Genomic DNA, 14,750 nt, shown 5'->3' with positions numbered 1-14,750 from the left:
TTATATTATTTAATTAGTATTGATCAAGAATTAATTTGGAACTAATTTTGTGATCAAAAGGAGACTAATTAAATATACGGGGATTGATTTGTAAATCATTCATTCTTATGTAGTGGGCTTATGGTTCATGATTCACTAAATTGGGCTAGGACCCATTGGGTGCTCCATGGAGGTTATAACCCATGGATCATGAAGGAAATGAAAAGCCATGCACATTAGGGTTTACATGGTGTAACCCTACATGAGGCACACTATATAAAGAGCTCCATAGCTAGCAAAATCGGCCACTATTACAAGACAAGGAGGGCTAGCCGATTTTGTGATCATAATGTTCTTCTCTCAATTATTCCAAGAGTTGTAGGTGTTGTGTGAAACATTTGAGGCATCACATTTGGGGTGCTAGGCTCATAAAGTCTTAAGGAATCCAAGCTACAAGAAAGGTATGTCATTCTACTAGTTTTATATTACAAGTACCCCATGCCATGCTAGTTAGGATGTAAACCTTGGAAAATTCTTATTTGCATGAATATTAGAGAAAACATAGATCCAAGGTTTCTAGGGTTGCATGTACACCTTAGGAGTGTTAGAATGCTCAAAACCCATCACCACTTCATTAAGCACTTAATCTACCGAGACTTCAAGCCAAACTCTTAAATTTGATTCTATAAGGCCACTAATCACGTAAAGTTGGCAACTTTACACACATGCATCGCTTAATGGGGCTCAAGAGCTCAAAAAGAGCTTAACAAAGGTCTTAACACATGCATTGTCCAAGATACACCATAAAGCTTGCATTTTTATGAATAAGGGGACCAAAAGAAGCCTAGATCTAACACCAAAACTTCTGGAGTGAGTCAAGAAGCTCATCCATCACTCCAAGGACTCAGAAAACATAAAATAACCACATAACTAGATCTAACATCATGGATCATCAAGATGTGAGCTTTTTACCTCAAAAATCTTGCAAATGATGAGCTAACCCCGGATCTTCAAGTTCAAGACACTTCTCCAAATGGTCCTCTTCTTCTTCTCCTTCACAATCACCAAGAAACACTCTTTAAGGCTCAAAACTCACAAAAACACACCATGGTTTCGATTTCTAGGCAAAGGAGGGTGGAGGCTGGCTAAACGTGACCAAATGAGGCAATCATAATGTTTAAATAGGGTGCAAACCCTAAAAACTAGGGTTTCACTCATGCCCACGTACACCATGCGTACTCCACGTACGCCACGCGTACGTGGTTAAGACCCGCGATCCTGAATTGCACTAGTACGCGAAACGTACAAGGAGTACGTGCAGCGTACTCCAAATTTCCTAAAGTTGGCAATTCTGCCCCCTAGGGACCAATTCTGCAAAACATTAACACACCAAGGGTCTAAACTGAATAGTACTTCAAATCAGGTGTTATAAATCTGCCCCACTTAAATTAGATTTCGTCCTCGAAATCATTCCTTACCATTCCAAGCACGCCAGAAAGCCTGAGCAATTCAACCACAACCCCGATGCGGACCGAGTAAGCAACCCTGACATACAACAACCTTCCAAAATGAAACCGGACTTAACCTTAGCAGGGCTCCTAAATCCTGACGATAAACGGATAATTACTCAACTTAAATTAACTCCTGAAGAATAACCATTTCTACTCTACCCTAAATCTGAAATCTTAAAGTTTTTTGACTCCCCGAAAGACATCCCATACTGAACCACTGCTAATTCAACTCCACTTTGTATTCCAAACTGACTACCCAACTTCTGATTACTTGATGTTACCACTGGAGCAGAATCACAGACCATTCGCTGCTGCCGAACACTTTTCTCTTGACAAAAAGGGATTAGATAATCCTTCGTGTAAAAGACTCATCTTGAAGCTAACGAATCCATGAACATAATGCACAGCAATAGATAATCTGGGAGTTAAAACTTCTAGTGCTGAACAAGTCACTAATTCCTTAACTGCTGAACCGATACGCTACTGCTATAACTTTAGAGTCCCAAAACTTTCCAGACCTACACACAGGTAGAATCATTCCAAAGCACGATCACAAAGGGCCTTTTCTACCATCAGAACTGAAAACATCCCTTTTTGCCCTGAACCCTTCTACTGATGCCCTTGGCATACAGATTCCTTAATTCATATCTTGCTGAAATAAAGACCTTGTACATATACACTCACGATTCCTAATGCAAGTTTCAACCAAAAGCCAACTTGGTACATAACTCGTTACCAGAGATCCAAGGATTTACATTTGCATTTCACCCGAAATCTTCTGGTTCATGACAACCATTCACTAAACCGGGATATAAAGATCCCCAGACCACCACTGAGACTGCCAGTCTGACAGCTGGTCCATCCACCAAGTTTCTGAGAGTCCAACTGATAAGGCTACCCTAGCCTATGCATCACCCTTTGCCACTCACTGACCACATAATCATCCCTACTAAAACCATGATCCAATACCTATACCCAACCGGTGTATACCAGGTCCCACCTGCATTTCCATAATCACATGGGCCTCGCCCACGGGTCTCACCCAATCTAGAGCTACACAGGCCCAACCCCGCCTCGGACCCCAATGGTCCTCCTCCTATAACAGAGAAATGCTCTCTGAAAATTCTGTCCGCCTTGACCAAGGTAAGAACTGATCCTTCTTTATACCAACGACCCACAAAAGATGGTCTATCTCAATCTGGCGAATGCTACGATCCCATTGCATACTTACAACACTTCCATACTATCTGCCAATCCAGTGAATGCTACAGTCACCCCATATTCTTACGACACGTCTATCCCGCCACGGTTACCGCCCATGGTCGTACCACACCTCTACCACATCAACCCCAATCATCTTGAGTCGAACTGAAATTCAAATGAATCCCAATCAGGTGCCAGTTTCTATGGTTTCTAATAGGGACGTCCGGTTTACTTCCAGATTTTGGAAGAGGTTCCACGATGAGTTGGGTACTCATCTTCATTTCAATACGACTTTCCACCCACAGAATGACGGTCAGAGAGACAAGACTATTCAGACCTTGGAGGATATGCTTCAGGCGTGTGTTTTGGACTCCGGTGGAGTTGGGATACGTATCTCCCTTTGGAGGAGTTTTTGTATAACAACAATTATCATGCCAACATTCATCGACCTCCTTTTGAGATGCTCCATGGGAGGAAATGCAGGATCCCGATATTATGGGATAAGGTCGGTCAATGAGTCATGGGGAGTACCGAGGTGGTACTCAAGACTACCGAATTGATTCAGCAGGTTCGTAGTAGACTTCAGACAACTTAGAGTCAGCAGAAAAGCTATGCCGACAAGCGCCGATCGGACCTAGAGTTTCAGGTTGGTGATATGGTTCTCTTGAAGGTGTCACCTTGGAAAGGTGTCATTCGATTCAGGAAGCGGAGCAAGATTGGCCCCAGGTATATCGGTCCTTTCAGGGTTATAGCCCGGGTGGGCAGGGTAGCATATTGGTTGGATCTTCTGGAGGAACTCAATCAGATTCATAGTACTTTTCATGTCTCACAGCTGTGGAAATGTTTGGCTGATGATTCCACAATGGTTGAATTGGAGGACATTTAGGAGGACGACAACCTGAACTACATTGAGAGACCAGTAGTGATCCTCGAAAGGAATACAAAGACCTTGAGGAACAAGGTGGTTGAGTTGTTTAAGGTGCAGTGGCAGCACCACAAGGGTTCTAAATGGACGTGGGAGCCAGAGGATGAGATGAGGGAGCATTACCCAGATTTATTTCCGGCAGCAGACTTCGAGGACAAAATCTGATTCAAGTGGGGGAGAATTGTAGCACCCGAGTTGCCAGGTATGAGTTAATGATTCATTCTATTTAAATTGAAATAAAAAGGTGGCGAGGGACTCGTGAGTACGTTGGGCGTACATTTGGTATGCACGACGTACTCCTTGCATGCGCTTCATAAGGTGATCCCCGGCGTACGCTGGGCATACCCATGCGTATGCTAGGCCTAATTAAGCAAAGTGTAACATCCATAAAATTTATGAAAAATTTAAACTTTTAAACCACCCAAAAACCATCATTGTTTACAAATTGTTTTCAAAATGAGTTCAATATCAGAGTAATCCCAAAATCATAAAAACAAAACATGAGGAGGTGCACGATCACGCCTTCGCTTTCCCGCGATCCTCTGAGGTATCTGAAACATAATCCAAAACTATAAGCCCAAAGCTTAGTGAGTTGCCCCAAAATACATATACATAACAAATAGCATAAATATAATAATAGCATACTATGGACCCAATCAACCATCGGGTTGGAATACCCCAGGCCCCTCAACCATCGGGTTGGAATGCCAACATACTATGGGTCCAATCAACCATAGGGTTGGAATACCCAAGGCCCTTCAACCATCGGGTTGGAATGTCAACATACTATGGGTCCAATCATCATCGGGATGGAATACCCTAGGCCCTCAACCATCGGGTTGGAATGCCCCAGCCTGTTAGCTTACGCACAAAGCAGTTAAGCCTCAGCCACCAACCAATCATGTGTACATAATATAGATAAACATACTATTAACTAGCTAGCAAATAAATAAACAGATCTTACAGATCACAAAGGATAACATCATCCTAACTACCAGGATACTGATCTACTAGATCACTATAGCATAACTGGATATCAATCCAAGGGTCGACATTGGTGCCTTCGACCCGCAAGTACAGTGAGAAAAACGTACCTCACAAGCAACACATAACTGATAAGGCGTGACTCCGAATCTCAGCTCACGAATCAAATGCCTACAACCACCATGTGACCAATTCCATCAAAATCCAATAATACCCAAAATACCCTTAAAAGTCAAACATGGTCAAACATGGTCAAACTTGGTCAACTGGTCAAAATCCATAAACCCACTAAGTCAACCCAGCCGGGTCAACCCAACCGAGTCAACCCAACCGAGTTAACTCGCAAACAGCTGAACCATGCGAGTACGCGGGGCGTACTCCCTCCTATGCGGGGCGTACTCCCTCCTATGCGGGGCGTACCCTTGTAGAGTCCAAAACCTCAATAAGTGCTTAATGACTTAAGCACTTAAGCCCAAACTTCAGATCCATGATCAAAATGCACCTTAGAGTCATAAAGTCTCCAACTTTATGATTTTAGACGTCCAAACAGTCCTTAATACATAGTCTTAATCCATTAAGACCTTCCATAAGAAGCATGGAGCCAAACTAGCTAAAGGACCTCATTTTATGGCTTAGAACCCTTTCTAGGGTCTGAAAGGACAACCCAAAAGGTCCAACACCAAACATGCACAACAATGGGGCTTTTTGGGACAAAAGAATATCATAAAGCTACCAATATGAGATCTAAGCAAACCAAGCATAAATGCAACAACTTTTTACCTTCTGGAGCTTCCCAAGAAGATGAAAATCTAAGATCCACAAGCTTGCTTTCCCTTCTAGAATCCTTGATGCACTTCATTCTCCTTTAAGCACATAAATAACACGCTTTAAGCTCAAAACACTGTCTTATGGGGTTAGGGTTTGCTAAGAACGACTTAAGGGCTTGGAGGCTGAAAGGATGAGGCTAAATGATCCATAAAGGTGTTTAAATACTCCTCAAACCCTAAAAATTAGGGTTTCACCCAGACACTAGTACGCCCAACGTAGTAGAGCGCGCCCTAACATGCTTAGCGTACTCACATGTACGCCCAACGTACTACTTCTGCTCCCAAAATTACCATTTTGCCACTAGGGCTTCTTAGGGTTATATCTTTATAATCCACGGACCCAAAAGTGACAGATTTAAAAACCAAAGGAAGGATTTGAAAATACCTGAAACCCGGGATGTTACAACTCTCCCCCACTTGATCTAGCATTCGTCCTCGAAGTCTGTTGCAGCAAACGAATCTGGGTAATGCTCCCGCATCTCAGCCTCCGGCTACCAGGTCCACTCGGAGCGCCTCCAATGCTGCCAACGTACCTTTTTCAAAGGTATTTCCTTGCTTCGCAAAACCTTTACTTTCCTCTCCAGAATAGATAATGGTCTCTCAACATAGTTCAGACGCTCATCAACCTGAATATCATCCAATGACACAACTATATCCTCATCCAATACTCACTTTCGCAGCTGCGAAACATGGAAAGTGCTATGGATCAGACTGAGCTCCTCAGGAAGATCCAATCAGTAGGCGACCTTGCCAACCCTGGCAATAATCTAGAATGGCCCAATATATCGGGGACCCAATTTCCCCCTCTTTCTGAAGTGAATCACACCTTTCCAAGGTGAGACGTTTAGTAACATCATGTCACCGACCTGAAACTCCAACTCGGATCGGCACCGGTCGGTATAGCTCTTCTGCCGACTCTGACCCGTCTGCAATCTCTGTCTGATCTGCTGAATCATCTCCGTACTATGAAGGACCACCTCGGTCCGCCCCATAACCCTGTGACCAACTTCGCCCCAGCAGACTGGGGTACGACATCTCCGCCCATACAAGATCTCAAAAGGCGGAGCACCAATGCTGGAGTGAAAACTGTTGTTGTAGGATAACTCTGCAAGAGGTAGGTAGGAGTCCCAGATCCCACCAAAATCAATGACACAGGCTCGCAACATATCCTCAAAAGTCTATAACGTCCGCTCACTATGGCCGTCGATTTGCGGATGATAAGTTGTGCTAAAGTGCAACCTCGTACCCAGTTCCTCATGGAACTTCTGCCAAAAACAGGAGGTGAACCGAACATCACGGTCAGAAACAATGGAGACCGGAACTCCATGGCGAGCGATGATCTCGCGAATATACACATCGGCCACCTTCTCGGCCGAAGAACTCTCCCGAATCGCCAGGAAATGGGCACTCTTGGTCAATCGATCCACGATGACCCAAATAGCATCAAAACCCTTTGCCGTCTTCGGCAACTTGGTGATGAAGTCCATTGAAATCTGCTCCCATTTCTACATGGGAACCTTCAGAGGCTGCAGCTTGCCATGCAGCCTCTGATGCTTAGCCTTGACCATCCTTCAGGTCAAGCACCTCTCCACGTACCAGGTGATCTCCCTCTTCATACACGGCCACCAGTAGCTTAATCTCAGATCCCGATACATCTTGGTGGCCCCCGAATGGGTAGAAAAGCAAAACTTATGAGCCTCCTCCAGCACAATCTGTGTGACCCCACCAGACATAGGAACCCATACTCGAACACAACGAGTAAACAAACCACGACTATCTGGAACAAATCTGGTGATCTCACCCCTGATCCTCTCAATCTGCCAATTCTCTTCTCGAACACCCTCGGCCTGAGCCTCCCTAATCAACCCCACAAGCGGAGAATCCACTGATATCCTCATACATGACACCCCATCAGAAGGCCTAACCGACTTGCGGCTCAAGGCATCCGCCACCACATTCGCTTTACCTGGATGGTAAAGGATCTCGCAGTCATAATCCATGACTACGTTCAGCCACCTGCGTTGCCTCATGTTCGGGTTCAGCCGATCCATAATTTGTCTCAAGCTCTTGTGATCTGTGTAAATAGTACATCAGACCCGATAAAGATAATGCCTCCAAATATTAAGGGCAAAAACCACATCCCCCAACTCAAGATCATGCGTGGGATATCTCGTCTCATGCGGCTTCAGCTGTCGTGAAGCATAAGCTATCACTCGTCCTCTCTGCATGAGGATCGCCCCTAACCCAGTGATGGATGCATCATAGAAAACCACAAAATCCTCAATTCCCTCCGAGAGGGTCAAAACTGGGGCCTCACATAGTCTCTGCCGAAGGTCTCAAATGTTGACTGCTGATCAGGGCCCCACCAGAAATCCACCTTTTCCTCGTCAGACGAGTGAGGGGTACCACAATATTGGAGAAATCCTGAGTAAATCTCCTGTAGTACCCTACAAATCCCAAGAAACTCCTAATATCTGAGGCAGATTTCGAAACCTCCCACTGCATCACCGCCTCGATCTTGGTCGGATCGACCAATATCCCGTCCTGGTTAATGAGGTGCTGTCACACCCCCAAACCAAGGATGGCGGAAACGTCCGGGGGTGGAGGACTTCATGTATAGTATCATAACAGCAATTGTAATAGTAATTCAAGCAAACACAACCAACATATATATATAATTGAAAAAAAATTACATCATTGTATGAATTACATGTTTACGAATCAATCACAATATGTTGATAAAATATGAAATAGTAGACGCCTTAGCGTCCCATCCTCAAATGCACTTGATTACCTGTTTAATGATTTCCTGAGAATACAAGTTGTTTGAAAAAGTGTCAACACAAAGGTTGGTGAGTTCATAAGCTTCTGTTTGGTATTATTAAAAGCCTTTCCTTTGTAAAAGTAGTATTTGTGTTAGAAAAATCCAATATTTTCCTTAATGTGTAAATGTAGTCTTAAAACCCAAAGACCGAAATGTACAAGTAATTTGTCATATTTATAGTAAAACAATGCAAGTTTAAATCGACATAAACTCGTTAAATTTTTAATGAAGTTCCCGTAAATTCCAATGTTTGTTAATACTTTATGTGAGTTTATTATAACCATACTATGACCAAGGTTGCCTAAAACGACGTTCTTCAAGCGTCGGAAATGTTATGACATTTGTCACCCCAGACCTATCGGTCTAACTGTTGCATGCAGTTTAGGTGTGGGTTTGTCAAACCCAATATAGATCTATACACAAGTATCACGCTCTCCCTTAAGGAGACTCTGGTTACAATACAGGACTTAATGGTAATTTGAAGTAAATGTCTCACAAAGTCATTAACGGAATTACGTGTTATGAAAACTTGGTACCGTATGGTCGTACCTTGCTTAATGAAAATATCCTTTGTATAAATGTACCCTTTTTAAATGTATGTGTTATGTAATGTATCATAAACTATACCTATTATAGTTTATCAACCAAGGGTAGTACGTGGTAATGTATGCAAACTATATTCAAAATAGTTTATTTTATGTTTGAATGTATCTATTGTACTTTGATTATAATCACTTGTTATTCTTTATATTTTATATGACCAAATCCAGTTGTAAACTGATGTGTGTCTAAATATTAAGATAAAATGTCATATATTGCAGTAACATATAGTCACATAAAGATATACACCTTGCTCAACATGTTACAAGGTGAAATGAAATTAACAGCAACTTTTCGTTAAAAACAGTTTCTGTTACCGTTCTTAGAAAATTTATAGAAAAATCATCACAGCTCTAAATCCAAATCCGCAAATTTTCAGAGTTTGGAATATGAGTCTAGTTTGTTCGTAAATTTTATCATGATTTTTAGTGATCTCTAACAGAGGTGAAAATGTTCATAATCACAGACTGGTCCGGGTTTGCCTCTGAAATGACAGGCAGTTTTGTAAAAATCACCATTAATTGTAGAAAAATCATTTGGAGATGTGCAAGTAGTCATTTTAAAGCTAAGAGTTTGAACTACTTGCACCTGAAACAGCTTTGAAAACTAAAATATTTAAGTTGACCAAAACAGTCCGTGATTAACGTCCATCTTTTCTGATGCAATCTGTTAGAAAAAGTTTAATTGTGTTCTTGATGATTTTACTTGTATTCCCTCCTTAAAACTTAAGAAAAACATGTAAATGTATGGGTATGAACTCACCTTATGTGGTTTCAGTAGATGAAAGTGAGAGAAAGGAAGTGTTCAACTCAAGAACACTAAGAAGATGTCTTGATGATTCGAAAATCTAACACCGAATAAGATGGAACTTGTGTAAGATATCAATAATTTGAGTAGAATGGAGTTTAATAATTATGTGAATGATGAAGATACTTACTAATTGAAGAAAGAAATCCCTGGAGAAAGCCTTGAAGTTCTTGAAGTTAAGAGAAAAGATGAGAGAATTTTGGAGAGTGTTCTTGGTTGCTAAGTGTAGAATGAAAGAGTTTTTATGGAGAATGAGGAGAGAGGATCAATCAACCAGCTCTTAGAACGTGGGAAGAGCTGGAGATTGGCTGTAAAGGTCCACTAAGGAGACAAGGGGTAGTGGGAAAGAGTGGCTGATCATAGAGTGAGGTGGTAGTGGGTTGCTTTTGCCATAAATTAAGGAAAAGCAAATATTCCCTCAATAATTAGATCAATCACCAATTCTTTTAATATATTTTATAAAAACCCTGGATATTTATATATTTTGGGGCCTTAGTTTATAAAATAAAGTTTTGGGTGAAAATCCCACGTTAAAATAATGAAAAACGGAGTTAAAACGAAGTCGTAGTCGAAAAACCGGTAAAAAGGGCCTGTCTGCGAGGCTTCGCTTCGGACCTTCGGACTTCGGACACGGCTTCGGACTTCGGACACGACTTCGGACACGGCTTCGGACGGACGGGACTTCGGACACTGGTCCTTCGGACCTCGGACCTCGGACTTCGGACCTCGGACCTCGGACACAGCTTCGGACCAGAAGCTTTGGTTTCGGATCCTTAAAGCCATTTTACTCGTTTTTATCCCGTTTCAAGCGATTTTGGACCCGGTTAAGGGTCGAGATGACCCAAATGATTACAAAAAGTTAAAGTAACTTTTGAGAGAGATTTGGGAGAGATTTCAATTAGAAAGAGATAGAGTGAAAACGATTTAGAGAGGTTTCGTTTGTGATTAATTTGAGTGTCCGGCTTCACAACGCAAGGTTCGTAAACCCCATTAAACCGTGTTTTAGTGTCGTACACAATCCCGATGATTGTGCAATAGTGTTTTATCGCTTTGGTTCGTTGTTTAGCACTGTTAAGGCTAAGGAAAATCAAACACATGAACTTTCCAAATGATGATTTCTCATTAAAATAGCGAATTGTATAGTGATTACATAACGTAAACCCTAGCATACAAGGGTTATTGGAGTTGACCGGTTTGACTTGTTGACTTTGAATTTACCGAAATTTGACGGTTGTCACATCATCCCCCCGTTAGAAGGAATTTCGTCCCGAAATTTTCATTTTGACTGGGATTTCAAGAGTTTGGAAAGAGATGTGGATACTTTTGTTTCATCTGATCCTCGCGTTCCCAGGTGAATTCGGGTCCTCGTTTAGCGTTCCAACGTACCTTCACGATGGGAATACGACTTTGTTTCGTTCGTTTGATTTCCCGATCCATGATTTCGACTGGTTTCTCCACGAAGTGGAGATTTTCGTTAACTTTGATTTCGTCGAGTGGTATTACGAGTGTCTCATCAGACAAACACTTCTTTAGGTTAGACACGTGAAACGTGGGATGTACTTTGTCAAGTTCCTGAGGTAATCGAAGCTTGTATGCTACTGGCCCAATCCTAGCAAGGATTTCAAATGGCCCGATGTACCTTGGATTTAGTTTCCCGCGTTTGCCGAATCGTATCATTCCTTTCCAAGGGGAAACTTTTAGTAGTACTCGATCACCCACCTGGAATTCCAAGGGTTTGCGTCGTTTGTCTGCGTAACTCTTTTGCCGATCGCGAGACGCTTTCAGTCTCTCTCGAATTTGAACGATCTTTTCTGTGGTTTCCCTTATGATTTCAGGGCCAGTGAGGGTGCTATTAGAGACTTGCCCTCTAGCTAGCTGTGTATCCCCCACCTCAGCCCAACACAGGGGTGATCTGCATTTGCGACCGTAAAGAGCTTCGAATGGAGCGACTTTGATGCTAGTATGATAGCTGTTATTGTAGGAGAATTCAATAAGCGGTAGATGGGTATCCCATGCTTTACCGAAGTCTATCACACAAGCTCTTAACATGTCTTCCAACGTTTGAATGGTTCGCTCGCTCTGTCCGTCGGTTTGTGGGTGGTAGGCCGTACTCATGTCAAGCCTAGTTCCCAATGATTTTTGTAGAGACTGCCAAAACCGTGAGGTAAATCTACTATCTCTATCGGAGATAATGGATATCGGCACACCATGGAGTCGTACAATCTCTCTGATGTACGTTCTAGTCAGCTTCTCCATCTTGTCGGTTTCTTTTATTGGTAGAAAGTGTGCTGATTTGGTCAATCTGTCTACAATTACCCATATTGTGTCAAGACCGCCCGATGTCTTAGGCAGCTTGGTTATGAAGTCCATTGTTATTCGTTCCCACTTCCACTCAGGTATATCCGGCTGTTGTAATAGCCCGGATGGTTTCTGGTATTCGGTTTTGACCTTAGCGCAAGTCAGGCACTTGCTCACATAGGTAGCAATCTCAGCTTTCATGTTCGGCCACCAGTATAATTTCTTGAGGTCCAGATACATCTTACCCGACCCGGGATGGATGGAGTATCGAGTCTTGTGTGCTTCATTCATGACGACATCTCGGAGTCCACCGAACTTCGGTGTCCAAATCCGGTTCATGATATAACGTGCTCCATCATCCTTGACTTCTAAGTTTTTATCCATTCCCCTTAATGTCTCTCCTGCCACCTTTTCTGGTTTCAAAGCTTCCAGTTGAGCTTCCTTGATTTGTATGGTCAGGTGGGAATGGATTGTCATTGTTAAGGATTTTACTCGGCGGCCCGAGTACTCCTTCCTGCTTAGAGCATCGGCCACTACATTGGCCTTGCCCGGATGATAACAAATTTCGCACTCGTAGTCATTCAGCAACTCCACCCATCTCCTCTGTCGCATGTTGAGCTCTTTCTGATTGAGGATATGCTGAAGACTTTTGTGATCAGTGAAGATAGTGCATTTCGTGCCGTAGAGGTAGTGTCTCCAGATCTTCAAAGCGAATACCACTGCTCCTAATTCCAGGTCGTGCGTAGTATAATTAACCTCGTGCGTCTTAAGCTGTCTTGATGCATACGCGATAACCTTCCCTCTCTGCATGAGCACACATCCGAGGCCTTGATTCGAAGCATCACAGTACACTATGAAGTCCTCGGTTCCCTCTGGGAGAGACAAGATCGGTGCGCTGCATAGGGCTTGTTTTAACGTTTGGAAAGCAGTTTCTTGTTTATTTTCCCACTTGAATATCACACCTTTCTGCGTCAAGGTGGTGAGTGGTTTCGCAATCTTGGAGAAGTTTTGTATAAATCTTCGGTAGTAGCCAGCAAGCCCAAGGAATTGTCGAATTTCGGTTGGCGTCTTGGGTGCTGACCAATTCTCGATTGCCTTGATCTTGGAGGGGTCCACATGTATGCCTTTCTCACTTACCACATGTCCAAGGAAATCCACTTCTCTAATCCAGAATTCACACTTAGAGAACTTAGCATAAAGCTTCTCCGCTCTTAGCGTCTCTAGCACTTGGCGTAGATGTAGGCGATGCTCTTCTTCGCTTCGCGAGTAGATCAAGATATCGTCGATGAATACGATTACAAACTTGTCTAGGTAGGGTCGACACACTCTATTCATTAGGTCCATGAATACCGCATGTGCGTTTGTTAAACCGAAGGACATCACCACAAACTCGTAGTGCCCATAGCGAGTTCTGAATGCAGTTTTGGGAATATCTTCTTCTTGAACTCGTAGCTGATGGTAGCCTGACCTTAGGTCGATCTTTGAGAAGAAATTTGCTCCTTGGAGTTGGTCGAAAAGGTCGTCGATTCGGGGCAGAGGATATCAGTTTTTGATGGTGAGCTTGTTTAGTTCCCGATAGTCGATGCACATGCGAAAGGATCCATCCTTCTTCTTTACAAAAAGGACTGGTGCTCCCCAAGGTGAGAAGCTTGGTCTGATGAACCCTTTGTTTAAAAGCTCGGTCAACTGACTGGACAACTCCTGCATTTCTGATGGTGCGAGGCGGTATGGAGCTCTGGCTACGGGGGTAGCTCCGGGTATTAAGTCAATTCTGAAATCGACTTGTCGTGCGAGTGGTACACCAGGAAGATCCTCTGGGAACACATCCGGGAAGTTACACACTTCGGGGATGTCCTTGATGTCTTTTACGTCTTGTTTCTTGTCTACTACATGGGCTAAGAAGGCGTGGTACTCCTTCCGGAGATACTTTTGGGCTTTGATGCATGAGATGATTTGTAAATTCGCACTAGGTTTGTCACCATAGATAAGAAGGGTTTCGTCATTTGGTAGATTGAGGCGAACGGCCCTTTCGTAACATAGAATGTCGGCACGGTGAGGAACTAACCAATCCATCCCGATGATTACGTCGAAACTTTTTATGGTGACTGGCATTAGGTCAATTTTAAATGTATGGTTGTCTAGAGTGAGAGTACATTCTGAGTATATATCGCTAGTTCGTTCTACTTTCCCATTTGCCATTTCTACTACATAAGTATCCTTTAGTCATTGGGGATTTTGTTCAAGTAAATGTTTATATTGGTGGCTCACGAAACTCCTCTCCGCTCCACTATCGAATAGTACGCATGCATAAGAGTTATTGAGGAGAAACGTACCGGTAACCACCGTGGGATCCTCGACTGCTTCCCCATGTCCTATTGCCAGGACTCTTCCTACTCCACCAGCATTAGGGGCTTGTGCTTTGGGGCAGTCTCTTTTGAAGTGACCTGCGTCTCCACAGTTGTAGCAGGTCCGGGTTGCCCCCGTACTGGCGACTTGGTTGATTGGTTGAGCCGGCGCTTTACAGAAAAGAGCAGTGTGCCCCTTCCTGTCGCAGTTGTTACAGTGCATCTCCCTACAAGCACCATTGTGGTGAAAGTTGCACTTGTTGCACTTAGGTAGTTTTCCCGCATATGGCTTCGGTGGTGCTGGAGTGGTAGCAGTAGTGGCAGCATTAGTGGCAGCATGGACAGCAACAATTTGTTGCTTCTTAGCGGGGTCCTGTGCTGGTTGGCTCTTCTTTTCGTTCCAGAACTTCCTTTTGTTGTTTCCCCCTTTTGATTTATCAGTGGTGG

The sequence above is a fragment of the Lactuca virosa genome, chromosome 4 (genome assembly GCF_052849685.1).
Source record: "Lactuca virosa cultivar CGN04683 chromosome 4, Lactuca_virosa_CGN04683_v6, whole genome shotgun sequence".
In the NCBI taxonomy this organism is placed as follows: Eukaryota; Viridiplantae; Streptophyta; class Magnoliopsida; order Asterales; family Asteraceae; genus Lactuca; species Lactuca virosa.
This window is presented reverse-complemented; position numbering follows the sequence as displayed.